Raw genomic sequence first — 17758 nt, 5'->3', positions numbered from 1 at the left:
AAATGGTGGCTGAGGATAAGACCATATCATTCCTTTTATAGTACTCAAGTCTCATTAGGGTTTTGCATCTGGGCCGGTTACGCCCAGCTTAACCTTGGTACGCCCAGCGTACCTAATCGAGTCCGCATCCAACTTAAGCGCATGAGTACGCGCAGCGTACTCTTCAGTACGCCCATCGTACTCATTTGCCATAAATATCTTTTAAGGGCTAAACTTGACAACTTGGAAAAGAAGAAGGGTTTAAGAGATGCACCTGAATTTCGGGATGTTACAATTCTCCCCCACTAGAACCAGACTTCGCCCCCGAAGTCTCATGCCGCGAACAACTCCAGATGCTGCTCCCGCATCTCCGACTCCGGCTCCCAAGTCAGCTCGGACCCTCTCCGATGTTGCCACTGGACCTGAACCAGAGGCACCTCCTTGTTCCTCAGAACCTTGATCTTCCGATCCAAGATCGCGATCGGCCTCTCAATGTAATTCAGACTCGCATCCACCTGAATATCCTCTAGCGGCACAACCGCCGTCTCATCGGCTATACACTTCCTCAACTGGGATACGTGGAAGGTATCATGGATCTGACTCAACTCCTCGGGCAGCTCCAGACGATAAGCTACCTTACCCACCCTCGCGGTCACCCTGAACGGACCAATGTATCGGGGCCCCAGCTTGCCCCTCTTATTGAATCGGATCACTCCTTTCCAAGGAGATACCTTCAGGAGTACAAAATCTCAAACCTGGAACTCGAGCTCGGATCGCCGCCTATCCGCATAACTTTTCTGACGGCTCTGGGCTGTCAGTAACCTCTGTCTGACCTGCTGTATCTGCTCAGTCGTCTTAAGCACTATCTCAGTGCTACCCATCACTCGCTGCCCCACCTCTCCCCAACAGATGGGGGTCCGACACCTCCTCTCATAAAGAAGCTCAAAGGGAGGCATACCAATACTCGAATGATGGCTGTAAGAAAACTCAGCCAAAGGTAGATATGTGTCCCAACTTCCATCGAAGTCCATAACACATGCTCGAAGCATGTCCTTGAGCGTCTCTATCGTCCGCTCACTCTGCCCGTCCGTCTGTGGGTGATAAGCAGTGCTGAAGTGCAATCTCGTACCCAACTCCTCATGAAACTTCTTCCAGAACCTGGAAGTAAAGCATACATCTCGGTCTGACACAATCGAGATCGGCACTCCATGCCGCGACACCACCTCTCTCACATATATCGCTGCTCGTCTCTCTGCAGAAAAGCTCTCACTGATAGCAAGGAAGTGAGCGCTCTTCGTCAGCCGATCCACAATCACCCAAATTACATCAACACCCCTCGCGGTCCTCGGCAATTTGGTGATAAAATCCATAGAAATCTGTTTCCACTTCCACTGGGGAATCTCTAATGGCTACAACTTGCCATGCGGACGCTGGTGCTCGGCCTTAACCCGACGACAGGTCAAACACCTCTCTACTACCCATGCAACATCCCTCTTCATACAGGGCCACCAATAGTCTATCTTCAGGTCCAAATACATCTTAGTGGCCCCGGGATGGATCGAAAACCTCGATCTATGCGCCTCCTCCAACAGAGTGCTACTTGCCTCGCCCGTATACAGCACCCAAATCTGACCACGAAAGGTCATAAGCCCTCGGCTATCCGTCACAAACTCGGACACCTGTCCAATCATCCGCTCTCTCTTGCGGTTCTCCGGTCTCACAGCCTCTGCCTAGGCCTCTCGAATAGTATCCAACACCGGAGTCATCACCGTCATCCTCATACATGTATCTCGAATTGGGGCACTCTCTGCCCTGCGGCTCAGAGCATCATCTACCACGTTAGCCTTGCCCGGGTGGTACAGGATCTCACAGTCGTAATCCTTTACCACATCCAACCATCTCCTCTGGCGCATATTCAGGTTGGGCTGATCCATCAGATACTTCAAACTCTTGTGGTCGGTGTATATGGTACATCGAACCCCATACAGATAATGGCGCCATATCTTGAGGGCAAACACCACTGCCCCCAACTCCAAATCGTGGGTGGGGTACCTCGCCTGATGTGGCTTCAGCTGCCTCGATGCGTATGCTATCACGTGCCCTCTCTGCATAAGCATCGCTCCCAACCCTGTTATGGACGCATCGCAATACACCACAAAATCCTCCATTCCCTCCGGAAGGGCTAACGTCGGGGCTTTGCATAGTCTCTGGCGAAGGGTCTCAAACGAGGTCTGCTGCTCTGGACCCCAAGAAAAAGCAACGCCTTTCCGGGTCAATCTGGTGAGGGGAACGACAATCTTGGAGAAATCCCGAATAAATCTCTGATAGTAGCCGGCCAACCCCAGAAAACTCCTGATCTCGGTGGGGGATCTCGGCACCTCCCAACTCATCACAACCTCAATCTTGGCCGGATCGACCAATATCCCATTCTGAGTAACGAGATGTCCCAAGAACTGGACCTCTCGTAACCAGAAATCACACTTGGAGAATTTGGCATAAAGCCTCTCCGATCTCAATACTCCAAGGATCTCCCTTAGGTGCTCCTCATGCTGCTCTCTGGTCCTCGAATACACTAGAATGTCGTCGATGAACACAATCACCGATCGATCCAACATCGGCCTACATACTCGGTTCATGAGGTCCATGAACGCCGCTGGTGCATTGGTGAGCCCGAAAGGCATCACCACGACCTCGTAATGCCCATAACGAGTCATAAACGCTGTCTTTTGGATATCCTCATCACGCACCCTCATCTGGTGATATCCAGACCTCAAGTCTCTCTTGGAAAACCAAGACGCACCCTGCAACTGATCGAACATATCGTCGATCCTCGGTAATGGATAACGGTTCTTGACCATTAATTTGTTCAACTCCCGGTAATCAATGCACATCCGGTGTGAACCATCCTTTTTCTTGACAAAAAAGATCGGCGCTCCCCACGGCGAGCTACTTGGTCGTATGAATCCCTTCCCCAGCAGCTCCTGAAGCTGCGAGGATAACTCCTGCATCTCCGGTGGCGCAAGGCGATAGGGTGCCTTGGCAATAGGTGCTGCCCCCGGAATCAAATCGATGCGAAACTCCACCTGCCTCTCGGGAGGCACACCCGACAACTCCTCGGGGAAAACATCTGGAAACTCTCGCACTATCGGTACCTCGCTGACAGAACTCGGCCTCTCTGCGGCAGCTCGTGTATCCATCACATAGGCTACAAACCTTCGACAGCCTTGTTGTAGACTCTGTCTCGCTCTGGCAGCCGAAAAAAATGCTGACCCACATCGGGTACCCTCGCCATATACAATCAACACTCCCCCACTAGGGTCTCGTATCGTCACCATCTACCGCTCGCAGTCTATAACCGCCCAAAATCGGCTCAACCAATCCATGCCCACTATAACGCAACCATCCCCCATCGCAATCGGGACTAGATCTATCGGGAACTCAACACCGAAGATCTCGAGTACACGTCCTCGAATCACGTCAGTAGCATACACCGCTCGCTCGTCAGCTATGGAAACTCGTAGAGGTCGACTCAACGCCTCTCGTCGAATACTGATGTGCTGACTAAACGCTAACGACACAAATGATCGACTCGCACCCGAGTCAAATAACACCAAAACAGGTACAAAACTCACAAGAAAATTACCTACACATATCATAATATAAGCACAATATCTCAACTCAACATAAATAAATGAAAGAATACATACCAGCCACGACATCGGGCGCTGCGCAGACCTCCTCCGCTGTCAACTGGAAGGCTCTCCCGCGAGCCTTTGGTGCCTCGGCCTTCACTGGCCGACTCTCAGTAGCTCGTGCAGTAGCAGGGGCAGATCCCTGCGCTGATCCCTATAACAGCTGTGGTCACTCGGCCCTCCGGTGACCCATCTGGTTGTAATGAAAGCAAACCATAAATCCCTTGGGGCATTCCTTAGCTATATGCCCCTCCTTGCCACATTTGTAGCAAACACCCGCTCGACACACTCCATCATGTCCATTGCTGCACTTCCCACAAGTGCGACCCTTCTGGCCTCCAGATCTCGTATCAGCGGGCTTAGCCCGCTTGGCTGCCGGCTGTACCTATACTGGTCGTCTGTCCCTCCTCTGAGACTCGGGCTCCTCCCTGGCCTAAGTCTCTAGCTCAATCTCCCTCTTCCGGGCATTTGCCTGGAGCTCAGCAAATGTCCGGTAAGTCGAGTTCGCCACGAACTCCCGAATGTTCCTTTTCAGAATGCTCAAGTACCGACTCATGCGTGCCTGCTCAGACGACGCGTGCTCAGGGCAAAACAACGCCCTCTCGTGGAACATCCGTGTAATAACAGTCACGGACTCCGTCCCCTGCTTGAGGGACAAGAACTCCTGTGCCAACCGTTCCCTCTCCACCGGGGGAACATACTCGTCTCTGAACATGGTGGTGAACCTCTCCCAGGTCACCTCTGAGATCTCTGCAAGAGTGAAGTTTGCCGTCACAAACTTCCACCAATCCTTCGCTCCAAAGCGGAGCTGGTTCAGAGCGAACCGTACCCTCAGATGCTCCGGACACGAACAGGTGTAGAAGCATCCCTCAATATCAGAAATCCATCTCATCGCAGCAATCGGGTCCTGTGTCCCATCAAACTCTAGTGGCTTCGTGTTGCTGAACTACTGGAACAACAACGAGTCACCCCCCTGAGATCTAGCAGCAACAATAGCTGTCGTAGCTGCAGCGGCTACAGCCTCAGTAACCGCGGCGTACCGCTCATCGAATGTCTCAATCAACGTGGTCTTAATAGACCCAATCATCTCCGGTATCTCTGCTCGGATAGCCGCAGCTACCTCATCGTGGATCATCTGACGAAGCTCCTCGTCACTCACGCCGCTGGTCTTTGGTCTGTGGCGTGTCCCAACCATGATGTCTCTGAAATATGACACAAAAATATCAAAGACTTTCTCGAGTATACTCACACTCAATAACTCAACCCTACTTGTTCCCTAGTACCCTAAGGATTCTTATTTGAATTGCACACTGATCCGGTGTTTTCAGTAGTACGAGCCCTATACTACCTTCCACACCGCATCAACATTCATTCCAAGTCCTCCTCCTAGGATCCCAGATCACAAGTACTCTACATCTCTCTAAGCATAGGCTACCCTTCGGTAGACTCCTCACAAACTCCTCACTGCTACCTACTCACTCTCGAAGCATCTCATAGCAGCAGTAATATCCTAGGCTAAGGCATCACAAATCAGGCCACTCTAGTCCTAATAGGAATACCTAGCCTACTCTAGCATGCATAACATATCATATCCTATCTCATAACACATAATGTAAGGGTATTTTGGGAAATCACCGTTCGGGCGCTGGCTGGTCGTACACACTGCTCCGTTATGCTTTTCTCAAAAATATTTTGCTCTGTTTTAGAAAAATTGTTTCTTTTATGAAAATTTTTCTCAAATCCTCAGTTTGAGTTCAGATACGCCCGAGGGTGCATCCGAATCCCTCAAACCAAGGTTCTGATACCAAATTGTAACAACGTAATTCTGAAAACAATTTTTCATTTTTTTAAAACATAATTCCATTCATAAGATATCATAAAAATCCATTGTATCACATGTCATCATAATAAAACAAATCCCAAGATCTCTAATACATAAATCCCATCGGTGTGTACAGATCATGTCGGCGCCTTCCCGCGATCCTCACTGGTACCTGAAACACATCACACAAACACTGTAAGCATAAATGCTTAGTGAGTTCCCCAAAATACCACATACACACATACTGTTGGGTTTTGAGCATTCTAACACTCCTAAGTGTACATGCAACCCTAAATACCTTGGATCTATGTTTTCCCTATTATACATGCAAATATGATTATCCAAGGTATTATCCTAACTAGCATACCAAAACATTGATACTAGGATAATAAAATAGATAGAATACATACCTTGTTGTTGTTGCTTGACTCCATGAAGCTTGAGAGCCTAGTGCCCCAAGTGTGACACCTCAAATGGTTCACACAACATCATGAACTCTTGGAATAACCATGAGAAGAAGACATACATGTTCAAATCGGCTAGCCCTCAAAATATGTATCACTAGTGCCAATTTGTTGAACTAAAGGGGTTCTTATATAGTGTGGCTATTAGGGTTACACCATGTAACTCATGACTTTACCCATTCCTTATGCTCCATGGGTTTTAATCTCCATGGAGTATCCATGGATCACCACATGGGTTAAACCCAACATAAAGGAATCTTGGATCATAAGCCCAGATATATAAGAATGAATGATTTACACAATCAATCCCCATATATTTAATTAGTCTCTTTTTGATCACTAAATTAAGTCCAAATTAATTCTTGATCAATACTAATTAAATAACATGATTTCATATTAATATATTAGAACTTATAATATATTAATATGTCACAAAATGTCTTTTCCTCATAAATGGTCTATCCAAATGTTCCGATGCCATGCAACCCAAATGGACCATGCCGAGTCGGGTCAAGTACATACCAATTATAGTTATGGGCTTAGACACTAATCCAACAGTCTCCCACTTGGATAAGTCTAAAACTATTATTGCGTATGACTTCAGGAACCAACTGGCAATCGTAGCTCTCAAAAGCCGCTGTCGAACTCTGACCTTGTAGATAAACTCTGACCTTTGTCAATGACTTGTCCATTAGATAAGGGATCATATATTCCTCTATTCTAGATATCATATGAACTGAGACATGGATTATAATCATTCTCTCTGTCCATTTGTTGTTTCCTGATTTCCGATTTATGACGATTGACTAATTGAACAAATCAAATCAGTCCAGGCCCGACCGAGCACTTACATTTGTCATCACCAAATCATCGAGGGGCCCACAGATATCGCTTTTATCCCGAAGGTAAAAGGAATGGATAAACTTCGACTCATATGGCTTGTTCTAATACTTGTTGAATCATACACAAAGGCACGTTTTATAACACCGAGTTACCGAATGCGTTTTCGTGCAATCAATGTACAACCAACTCATAGTAACAACTCATATCTCTAGGTTTGAAGAATATAAGATATTATCGTCTCATGATCACTCGTGATAAAATCCATGAAGTGATTCCAATGAGCGCGAGTTGAATCCAATACTAAGAACTTATGAGCACTCATGAGTGTTGTAGCCCCTTGTCCAACATCTTAGACCTCTACAAGCCAACCCATGACAGTCTTGATTCATATCTACTTCCAACATATGACCGACTGTGGATAGTTTGAATAACTTAGTCAATCAGGAAGAACGACCTAGTTATTCTGGAAGTCAAAACATGCAAAATGAAACACAATAATAATAGAATCTAATATGGTATCAAAACCTATGAACATAAATAAAACACCTTTTATTTATCACCATATGATTACACATTATTCATTGTATACTGTTTCAACTATCAACTTTATTCTTGAATTTAAAACAATAGTTGTCCCATGCTCCAAGCATGTACACTATGTTTTCTAAACACTAGTCATGCCATACACCAAGTATGCATACTATGTTTGTCTATGATCTTCACTTTGTGAATTAGATCAATTGAACATAACTCCAATGATCCTCTTTCACAGTCCCAAATCCTTACTGCAAATGCAAGAATTCCAAATTCATGCCATTTACTGAAATCTGTTAGATTCTAAACTTATATGCATTGATCCTCCTGTAATGATTATGCACAGAGTCAGAAAGACTTGACAACAACCATTACAGAGCATTCCAAAGGAGATAAGCTCCTTGGAAATATCCTTCTTGCATTAAGTTTCCTAATCTTACACAGATTGAATAATTTCCAACTTTGAAACATTTCCATATTCCATTTTGACTATCACTTCTGAACAAGAGTTGCCTCCTTACAGATTATGTCAATATGGTCCTTCCAGAATTATCACTATACTTCCAACTGTCCTTGAGCAACCAATCTTTGGTAAACCTTAGATTGTCCTCGACAATTGCTTAATCCTTTTAGTCATATCCAGTTCTAGACCTTTTCCCTTCTTAATGCCCCAGGCATTTGGAAAATTTTAGAAAGGATAAATATAGCACATGTAATCGATCCTATATCCGAAGCATATGGGACACGAGTCATGATGTCTCACATAAAGACTAAACCAGTCTTTTGCTATAAAATTTCCATTTCTATTTGCCAAGTTCTCATAATTCAGATTATGAAAAGGGATGCCGTAATCATAATCGAATTTTAGAACGCAAATAATGGACCCATATATAGAATTTCCTTATGTTGAGTCATTCCAACATGAAATTCATATATATATCATTGACTAAATACGACTTAAAACCTCAATCTAAGCTTTTAGAATTGAAATGAAGTATAATTTTCTCTCCCTTAATTATATCAAAACAACTTTTTTAACCCCTGCAGCCTCACGAATTGAAACTTTTGTTTTCTGTAATTAACATTGCTAACTTGCAACCTTTATCATAATTATCATGCTCCCACTAACATGATGATTATTAGCATAACACTTATGCTCCCACTAGCTTTGACATGTAATCAGAAATCAGCTGGACTTCTAGAAATCAATACTTTATTGACTTTCTTACCAAAGTTCAGATTTCTGATACTAGATTGCTTTGTTAAAACTTTATCAATATCATACACCTTATCTTAGATAGCTCACAGGTGTGTCTAAACAATTTTAAGAACTATGAAAAGGGATGCCGTAATCATAGCCTCGACTGTTTAGACCTTTACCACTTCTCACAAGTCCATGTTAGTGTGCTGGTTAACCACACACGCTCCACTAACGACTTTGAGAATGCAAATATCACAATTGCTATCTAGCTAAAATCTACTTAGTGAAAGTATTTCCTCACCATCATTTTCATGAATCGGAGAGAAACCTTATGACACTTAGATTTAATGGTGTATGTGTTCTTATCCATGTGAATTGTCAAAACCATAGTCACAAGACAAGGATAATGACAAATTCAAACTCCTATGGACTGAACTCAATCTTAATTTCTTGCCATGTGGCAGCTCAAGGGTCTGCCATTGCTTCCAAGTTGTTGTGCAACCAATTGAGAACTCTAAGAACTCATATGCAAAGCCAACTATAATTGGAATGGACACAGAAATAGTCAACACGATAGGTTATAAACCTCAAGTCGTGTGCTAGTGAAGAACTTTAGGTTTTACTCTTGATTAGTTCTTGAGACTTTCAAGATCTTTTAAGACTCCCATTGTCCTCTTGACATATAAGACTCTCTTGTCAAATATTCAAGAGATAGTGTGGATTCTAATCAAGACAAACACTTCACACAATTGGCCTTAGTTGGTCTTTGTTTTATCCAAAAACATCACAACTTACCAATTTCAAATGTACAAGAGTAGAAACCTTCTACTCTTACATTTAACAAGTTTTTTTAAACCTTCTTTAAGACATGTCACTCAAGTTACAATCTTGGAGTATGACTCTAAGAATTGTTTTGGAATGAAATATGACTCATCTTCTTGATTTAACCACTTCAACAATTCATAACTCCTCTTCTTAGCTACCAGAATGCACTTAGAGGATGAATTGTGATAAGGTCTCTTAATCATTAAGATGATTATATAACATGATACTCAAGTACTCTACCATCTTTTCAGATTTGAGAAACTTTTATCCTTCTGCCTAATTTGATTCTTCTCATTCGTTCCGCCATACACTGAAATTTTTTCCAATCCTTCAGAATTATACTTAAGCCTGTAAGTATAACCATATTTACTAAACTTTAGTAAATCATGACGAATAGTCTTATCGATCTTTTGTGGTGGACTTAATCAGTGCACAAGAATGTGTACTCGATCCCTTAGTCCGTTACTTGACTCACACATCCATGTGAACAAGTAGTTAGTCTTAATTTTTCCAATGCTTGAAGGTTCTCATTCATCATACTCTACAAATTGCATGATTCCAAGTTTCGGTCCAATTGAAACTTGGGTGATGAGAATATTTTCTTATTTGGTAAATTTAGACACTACCACAAATGAAAGAATCAAATTCATATTTCCACTCTTGCTCTTAATGGAATCTTATAAGCAACACAGTTTTTCACAAATGCCATTGTAAGGATATTTTAAAATAAATAAAATCAAAAGATTTACCTTTTATTTTAAAACTTTGCCGAAAAACTCATCCTTACAATCCATATGAAAACTTGTTGTTATCTATTCCTAAGAAAAATATCATAACTCCTAAGAAGTAGCTCAAGAATCCGATCTTCAAACTATGTGATAGAAATCCATCTACGCGATCAGATTCAACATATTCTTTCTTTAAGTTTCTTCACTTTTTCTTTGATTCTTAAAACATCACCATGTGACCCAGTCACATCATGTATCAAGAATCTCATAATAGAAACTTAGCAGAGTTAGATAGTGGACTTTACCTGAAGTAGAGTCAAACTTATTGACTTTAACATCCTTAGGTAAATTTGGCAGCTTCGCAACCAATGCCCCTTTCTTTGGCAATGGACCATTGATAATGGGACTATCTCAGACTTAGCCTCTCTCTTTACCATTTGGTCAACCGAGTTGACTATGGCCGATCCCTTTCCATTTGGAAGAGAGAGCTTTATTGGATATCCAATGTCATCATTGTCAATGTCCATAAAGTTTTAGGAAGTTGATCTTAGCAAATAGATAAGATCATTAAGGGTCTTGTCATAGTCTGTTTGATAGGAGTCCCAAAGGAACTCACTATGTGACTTAGAAAATAGTTGAGTCACCAACTTTCTCAAGACTTTGACACCCAACTCTCCCGGCTTGTCAATATCTGACTACATCTCCAAGATGTGATCACACATAGACCTTTGCTTGCCAATAGGGCTTGAGTGACCTTAAACTTTTCAGGAACTTGTGGGTTAGGGAGAATAATTGGAGGAGGTGAAAGAAGTTTGATTTCCATGGGACATCATCTTCATTTTAGGAAAACTTGTTTCAAGAGATTTGGGAAGATCATCTTTTGGGAGATATTCAAGATAGTTGATTTAAAGTCCTTAATATAACACCCAATATGAAATATTAAGGCTAGGACCCAACACAATACTTTTATAACTTGGAAGAGGGATGCCGTAATCCAAGCTATAAAATATTTGAAGGTAGGTGAATGACGATTCACCAATTTCCACCAAGATAAACGAAATGTATTATTAGGTTTTAATTGGTTTTGAAACTCCTAGATTCTTTTGAGATTCATTGAACTGTTCAATGGCATGTTTCAATCTCGAGTGTGCCCTTCAGGTTTTGTGACTGGGATTCCGAGGATCACAAAACAAGGTGTGAATAACCATGCAAATATACTTGATACCCTTAAGTGTTTACCCTTCAATCGATGTGCCGGTTAACCACACACGCTCCATCGATACTATGATAAACATTAAGTTACCCTTTGCCTACCTTGTTAAATACGAGTTAGTGTGCCGGTTAACCACACACGCTCCACTAACCGACTTAAACAAAGTGCAAAGTGTAATTTCATGGGTTAGCACCAAATTCACATTTTCCTAAGTAACTAAGATTGGGAATTTATAAAAGGTTTAGTTACTTAGTATTTATCATTAATACTTTTAATGAAGGGAGATTTCTAGTCCTTGTCCTACCCGTTCGGCTAACGACCCTCCACCAGTCAAGGAAGCGGTGGGTGAGAGTGGACACCCATTAAACTGCCATTTTATAGGCAACAACCTTATACCCCCCTTATAGACCGGCTTTGTGAATGAGGCCTACTAACGGTAAGACTGACTTTCTCTTATACATATATATATATATATATATATATATATATATATATATATATATATATATATATATATATGTATATATATATATATATATATATATATATATATATTATTAACTTATAATATTATAAAGTATAAGGGTTGAATTTTAACTTTTAAAATTCTAAGGGCTTAAAATTCTAACTTTTCAAATTCCAAAACTTGAGGGCTAGTTTTGAAACTATTCAAAACTAATTAATTCCATAACTTATGTGTTTAAAGTAGTTTTAATTAAAAAAACTCTTCAAGTTCCATAACTTGAGGACAAGTTATGGAAGACTTTAAACTAATAAAAGAATGTAACTTTTCTTTATTTTTGTAACTTATGGAATTAATTAAGGTTACACATTTTATTACTTAATGAAGTGACTCTTGAACCTCCATAACTTGAGGACAAGACTCTTCATTTTTGTAACCATTGCCAACTTTTATGAGTTTTATGAAACTTAAATGTGACTTTTCATATAACTTGAGGACAAGTTACAAAAACACATTTTAGAATCAACTCTTAGATTAAAATGGATTGAAAACACATAATCAATTAACTTTCTATTAATCTAAGCAACTCATAAGAACAAGATAATTCAAATCAAACTTTTCCATGTAATTAGCCTAGTCACTAAACTAATACAAAACATGAATCTATTGACAATTATCTTTGAAATTGGATTAGTATGAACATTACCACATCAAAAACAAGTTTATAAGTTCAAAAACATCTTAGGGTAATGTTTCTAGTCCATTTCTAGCCAAAAAACTCGAAAATATGTTGTCTGGGGCTCCTACTCGTCGAGTGTATCAACCTACTCGCCGAGTAGGATGATTTTCTTCATGGACTCGGCGAGTTCATCAGTGGACTCGGCGAGTCCAGTGCCCAGAATGCCCGAAATTCGACTTTTTCAGCATTTTTCAGCAATTTGCATCAAGTATAATTGAAAACAAGCCTAGGCTCTGATACCACTGTTGGGTTTTGAGCATTCTAACACTCCTAAGTGTACATGCAACCCTAAATACCTTGGATCTATGTTTTCCCTATTATACATGCAAATATGATTATCCAAGGTATTATCCTAACTAGCATACCAAAACATTGATACTAGGATAATAAAATAGATAGAATACATACCTTGTTGTTGTTGCTTGACTCCATGAAGCTTGAGAGCCTAGTGCCCCAAGTGTGACACCTCAAATGGTTCACACAACATCATGAACTCTTGGAATAACCATGAGAAGAAGACATACATGTTCAAATCGGCTAGCCCCCAAAATATGTATCGCTAGTGCCAATTTGTTGAACTAAAGGGGTTCTTATATAGTGTGGCTATTAGGGTTACACCATGTAACTCATGACTTTACCCATTCCTCATGCTCCATGGGTTTTAACCTCCATGGATTATCCATGGATCACCACATGGGTTAAACCCAACATAAAGGAATCTTGGATCATAAGCCCACATATATAAGAATGAATGATTTACACAATCAATCCCCATATATTTAATTAGTCTCTTTTTGATCACTAAATTAAGTCCAAATTAATTCTTGATCAATACTAATTAAATAACATGATTTCATATTAATATATTAGAACTTATAATATATTAATATGTCACAAAATGTCTTTTCCTCATAAATGGTCTATCCAAATGTTCTGATGCCTTGCAACCCAAATGGACCATGCCGAGTCGGGTCAAGTACAAACCAATTATAGTTATGGACTTAGACACTAATCCAACACATACGCCACTCAAGGCTATAGCTCTACAAGACCTTCCGGTCAATGTGTCTCAGGGGACTTCCGTCCCACAATCCCAGTAGACCTTCCAGCTCTACCCGTAGTGACCTTCCGGTCCATATCATCTTGACCTTCCGGTCCATATCATAATGACCTTCCGGTCCACATCATAACGACCTTCCGGTCCATAGCTTACTACACATACATAACATAGCACATACATATCCAATAACAACATACAACACATACTTCTCATAACATATAAGACCTTTCGGTCACACATATTACCACTCTAGGTAAAGTATAGTGAGAAGACTCACCTCGTATGATGTCTAGTAACTCACGTGCTCGATATCCCTGAATCTCGAAACAACAACCTAGCCCCGCCTAATCACATAAAGTAATTATTTCAAATCATTAACGGCTCTCAAGGCTGGACTAATCCCTTCCTATTTCTTCTTGATTTCCTTCTCCTTTCTGTGAATTTGTTTTTTTTATGGCAGACGTGGGTCTGTTCGATGGGGTCATTTGTTGCAGCGATCATATCATCGTGAACCTTCAAGATTGTGGTGATGGTGTTGAGGTAACGATCGAGGCTTGCATTGTATTTATGTTCGACCTCATCAACTGTGTGCTTGAGTCGAAGGGAAATAAGTTGATCGAGATGAGCTTCCCTTTCAACCTTTGTTGTTCCGAACTTTGTGGTTTCAGACAAGGAGAGCAAAATGGCATCCAACTTTGAGTCTAGGCCAGAAACCTTGGCATCGATCTTGGCGTCGAGTCCGATCACAGAGGTTTCAATTGATTCGACCTTTTTGATAGTTTCAAAGACATTGTATCGGAGTTCCAATAGGGAAAAAGGATCAACATAATTACCAGCTGATGATCCCGTGTCTGAGGTAGAGGTCGGAGACTTGGCTTTATCACCTTCTTGATTTACCGGTGGTTCGGTGGGACCAACCTGAGTTACAGTGGCTGTATTATGTGGCTTGGGAGGAGTATACTCTGTTTCACCTCCGAGATGCATTTGGACTTGATCATCAATGCTGATCTCTTCATCAACAAGCTCGGAAGAAGAGGAGGAAAGCCCTAAATCATAAACTATCCTTGAAGAAGATGTCTTTGATGGGAGATGAAGTGAGGAAAACAGTGGTGGAGCAACAATAGAAGTACTATCCTCATTGAAAAGAAATTCATCTGAGTGTTCTTCATCAGGATCGGGGTGGAAAGCGCCATGGTGTTGAATTTTTGGAGGATCGTCCGTGAGGATGTTGTCTTGTGGAGTTTCTCCAGAAGCAAACTCCAGATTGTGGTATCGAAACTCCGAAGGGTACTTCGGAAGAGTGGGTAGGTGGGGTTAGAGGATGGCCAGAGTCAGCCAGAATGTCTTTGGTTAGCTACTGTTGTGAGGTGGAACCAACTTTGGTTCTCTTCTTAGCTTTAGGTTTAGAGGGAAAGGATTTACTTTATGCAACCTTCTTTTTCTTACCTCCAGACTGAACTGGCTTGGCCTGATCCGAGATAGGCTCAATGGTGATCGGGGTAGACTGTGTAGGGCGATACAAAATTAAGGTCTCCAAGTGGTGTTTCAAATGAATGGACTCGGATGGTAGGATGGCCAGCATATTTTCAGGCAATTGCCTAATATGTCCGAAAGACGCCTGGTTTGGAAGGCGATAAGTTTTAATACTTTTAAAGGACATGAATAGCTCTTTTGAAATTGTGTCGACATGAATGAGTTCCTTCTAATGCATGTAAAGATGTTTAACTGTGAGAGTCCAGAACCTCGGCCTCAAAATTTCTTGTGGTTTCCGGTTGAGTGAGAACCTCCGAAAGTCTTGCAACAACACTTCAGTGATGTCGACGTCGTTTGATTTTCCAGTGAAGATGTTGTAGACGACGTACAACCAGTATTATCTCATGGTATCAGTACCACCATGTTTGCCAGAGAGAACTCAAAGTATGAGATGCATTAGCACAGTCCACAATCTAGGAATGACTGATTTCTTGAACTGTTTGACTTTGAATTCCCCTGCATAGCCAATGTCGTTAAGGAACGACTAGAATCTTGAGGAGTAGGTTCTTGAACATTAAAAACCTTAGGGTTTTACGGCATCCCAATTGCAGAAGGTGATGTCTTCTTGTGAACAGGAAAGATTCATTCACCAGATATTACCATTTCAAGAACATCGTTTTCGATTCTGATCCTTTCAAAAGTCGTGTGAAGAAGACGAAGAGGAAAGTGAGGATCAGGAACCTTGGTGGGTCGAACAGAAAGGGGATGATGAGCAATAAAATCAATCATGACCCGGATGGACTTGTCGTAGTCCATGGATCCAGGGAGAAAAGCTGAGTCGTATCCCTGAGGAAAAATCTAGTCGACGAAGACGAGGCAGACCCTTTGGAAGACTTCTTCTTGGGAACGGATTTGGTAACTTTGGGAGCAGATTGAGAAGAATCCATTGTTGCAGGTTTGAGAGCTTAAAGAACACAGTTTGTAGAGAGAAAGAGTGTAAGCTTTTTTTGAGCGTAAAGTGTAAAAAGATTTCGATGTAGGTTTTTATAGGTTAAAGAAAATGGGTCGGGTTTAAAAAGTGAAATGATGATATCCGGATGAGGATATGGACCGCATTTATTGTGTTTCCATTTTTGGATTGAGTTGATCTGTAAGGACTAAAGAGACCACTGACAGTACGTGTAAAATGGAAATCATCGCTTCATTGACATGATGATTTCTTTTACGGAGACGTGTGCAAAAAGTGAGTTTTTCTAGGGCTAAAAGATAATCATCATTAAAATATAACCGTTTGAGGTTTAAGAAAACATTTCACACTCAATGACAAAATAACCTTTGAACTTCTTCGAAGCTTCCGAGGTATTTTTAAAAAGGATCTCTGATCAGGAAATATCCGAGATGAATTGGTGATATAATATCGGAACATGAAAAGGTACGAGATAAGTTTATGAAATGATCTCAGAGCACGAAGGTTCCGGGATGAACTGTCATAAGATACTTCCAGGATTAGAATGAAAACTTTAGTACATAATATAAAGTACGAGATTGCGCAGACTCGGACTGAATATTAGAGGTAAAAGACAGGAAGATCTTAGAGGACATGTTTTAAAAAGATTTTTAGAGTTCCGAGACAAGAAGGAACTGATCTCCGACAAGGTAATAGATGAGAACACATTACCAATTCGGAGTGGGACTCCGAGATGAACTCAATGACACATTTTTGAAATAGATTCTGAGATGAGATTTAAACAACACACCAATGTGAATATGTTGGTCATGAACTTCAAAAGATTGAGGGAGTTGTACAACTTAAAACTGGAAGAAGAGGTCAGATAAAAAGACGCGTAAAATGATCCTATTTATTCCGAGAGGATACAATTCCAAGATGAAAATTTTAAGTTTGGCTTCTGAATTATTTCACTTCCTGATGATAGCATCAGAGAGTCCAGGCCTCTTGAAAGAATTGAGGATTAGGCAACATCATACCCATTTTGTTCAGAAAACCATTGAATTTGGTTTCGTCTAATGTCTTAGTAAAGACATCAGCAATTTCATCTTTAGATAGAAAAAAAACAAGTTCAATGTTTCCTTTTAAAACATGATCTTTAATGAAATTGTATCGTATATCGATGTGCTTCATCATGGAGTGCTGAATTAGATTATGTGAGATCGCAATTGCACTTTGTGAATTACAATAGATGGGAATTTGTTGAAATCGATAACCATAATCTATAAGTTGTGATTTCATCCAAAGAACTTGAGAGGTGCAACTAGCAGCAGCAATGTATTCCGCTTCAGCTGTTGATAATGCAATCTAATTCTGCTTCTTTGATGACCATCTAACCAGTCTTCCTCCCAAAAATTGACAGCCACTAGAGGTGCTTTTTTTGTCCAACTAACGAGCACCATAATTTGAATCGGAGTATACTTGTAGGAGGAAACTCTCATTTGTTGGGTACCAGATTCCGAGACTTTTTGTACCTTTGAGGTATCGGAATATTTTCTTAACAGCCAAGAGTTGAGACATCTTTGGATTGACTTGAAATCTGGAACGCAAACATGTTGAAAACATGATATTCGGACGAATTGTTGTTAGGTAGAGTAGTGATCCAATCATTCCTCTGTACTTCTTTTCATCAACAGCAACACCTGAAGGGTGCAAGAAGATCTTGTGTCCGAAAGCCATAGGTACCTTGGTAGAGGCACATGTGTCCATTGGGTA

This window comes from Lactuca virosa, chromosome 4 (genome assembly GCF_052849685.1).
Source record: "Lactuca virosa cultivar CGN04683 chromosome 4, Lactuca_virosa_CGN04683_v6, whole genome shotgun sequence".
Classification (NCBI taxonomy): domain Eukaryota; kingdom Viridiplantae; phylum Streptophyta; class Magnoliopsida; order Asterales; family Asteraceae; genus Lactuca; species Lactuca virosa.
This window is presented reverse-complemented; position numbering follows the sequence as displayed.